General features: G+C 49.4%; 1 pseudogene; it reads left to right on the top strand.

The window, feature by feature from the left end:
* LOC102259311 overlaps nucleotides 1–659 on the top strand; it is a 3,734-nt pseudogene extending 3,075 nt beyond the window's left edge.
* Nucleotides 660–2,014: the final 1,355 nt, after the last annotated feature.

Raw genomic sequence — 2,014 nt, forward strand, 5'->3', positions numbered from 1 at the left:
GGGGCATTACCGCCAGCCTCAACCCCGAAATATCATTGCTGGCCGAGCACTTGCTGAAGCCACTGCCCGAGTACAAGCAGATCAAGACTGGGCCCTTCCTGGAGGCGGTGTCCCACTTGCTGCCCTTCTTTGATTGCCTTGCGTCCCCAGTGTTTATGCCCATCAAGGCAGACATAAGTGGTAACATCACTAAAATCAAAGCTGTGTACAACACTGACCCGGTCAAGTTCCAGACCCTGCAGAACATCCTGGAGGCAGAGAAGGAAATGTATGGAGCAGAGTGGCTCAAAGTGAGGGGCATGCTGGAGCTGATGTGGCTGAAAAGGGGCCTCTGCTTCATCCAGGTCTTCCTGCAGAGCAGTTGAGATGGGGAGTGGGACATTAGCCACCCCAACCTCATCCATGTCAATGCCACCAAAGCCTGCAAGATGGTGCTCAAGAAGTAGCACAGCTGGATCTTGCAGAAGATCTTCCAGGCAGCACTGTATGCCACTTCCTACAAGTCTGACTTCCCAAAAGCACTCTCCAAGGGCCAGAATGTGACAGAGGAGGAGTGCCTGGAGAAGGTCCACCTGTTCCTGGTCAACTACACGGCCAGCATCAACATCATCTATAAGATGTACACCAAGATGAATGCCAAGCTCAACTACAAGGTGTAGGTGTGCCCAGCGGTCGGCACTCCCAGAAACAGACAAGCCAGAATCACTGTGAAGCAAGCTAGAGGCTGCCTTGGCCTGTGTCTCCCAGAGTGGCCCAGAGTCTGGCTGGGCTTGCAGGGGACAACCCTGGTTTCTGAAATGTCATTTTTGGGGTCTATCCTAAAAGAGCAATAAATAACCACCCTACTTATGAATCACCTTTGAATTTCACAGCAGCACAGACCAACTGCCTTCATTTCAGTGTGATAAAAATCAGTTAATGTTGCTAATAAGTCAAGTCCTAGGGTTTTCTGTCCCTATCCCCCACCCCTCCCCATGTGGTGCATGACCCTGGGGAAGCCCTGTCATACACCTCATTTTAAAAATGATGATCTGGTGCAGTGATGTTTTGGGCCATCTAAGGACCACGAGGAGTCTGATTTGAAAATATACAGTATTTTATTTTTTAAAGCATACTGCTGTGTGCTCCTGTGATTGCGCAGCCCAGCCTCACAATGCTGTCAGTATAGACCCCACTCTTTCCTACTGTCTTTGTCCAGACAGTTTTTTATATTTGAAAACAACCAGCAAGCCTTTGATGACCTTGCCCAAGATGACTTTATTTTAAAGCTATCAGGTATGAGTAACTGACCAGAGATGACTAAATTTGCATTCTTCTGCATAAGTATTTTCTTCAGGGACAGCCTACCCCACCTAAGAAACTACCTATCATGTGTGTTCTCTCAGAAGGCCTCCCGATGCCGAAACCCAAGGAATCACCTCGCTGCCTTAACTGTCCGTCCTGGCACTAACAAGAGCTGTATTTTGCAAGTGTTGGGGTGAATAAAGGGACCCCCAAAGAATTCATGTGTGTTCAAAACCCTATGAGGAACAATTGGTGATTTTTATGCAAACACTAAATAATTCTTAATAAACAATTCTCTATTTTGGAATAAAAAATCCTATATAATAAAGAGGAAATATGCAAATTGACCGCCAAACCATTGCACAACATGGCCACCCCCATGTGTTCACAAGATGGCCACCCCATCATCACAAGATGGCCGGCAGGGAAGGGCAGTTGTGGGCGATCAGGTCAGCAGGGGAGGGCAGTTAGGAGTGACCAAGCCAGCAGGGGAGGGAAGTTAGGGGCGACTGGGCCTGCAGGGGAGGGCAGTTGGGGGGTATTAGGCCTGCAGGGGAAGGCAGTTGGGGGCAATCAAACTGGCAGGGGAGCAGTTAGACATTGCTCAGGCTGGCAGGGAAGTGTTTAGGGGTGATCAGGCTGGCAGGCAGAAGTGGTTAGGAGCAATCAGGCAGGCAGGCAGGTGAACAGTTGGGAGCCAGCAGTCCCAGATTGTGAGAGGGATGTCTGA

This window comes from Myotis brandtii, unplaced genomic scaffold (assembly GCF_000412655.1).
Source record: "Myotis brandtii unplaced genomic scaffold, ASM41265v1 scaffold305, whole genome shotgun sequence".
Lineage (NCBI taxonomy): Eukaryota > Metazoa > Chordata > Mammalia > Chiroptera > Vespertilionidae > Myotis > Myotis brandtii.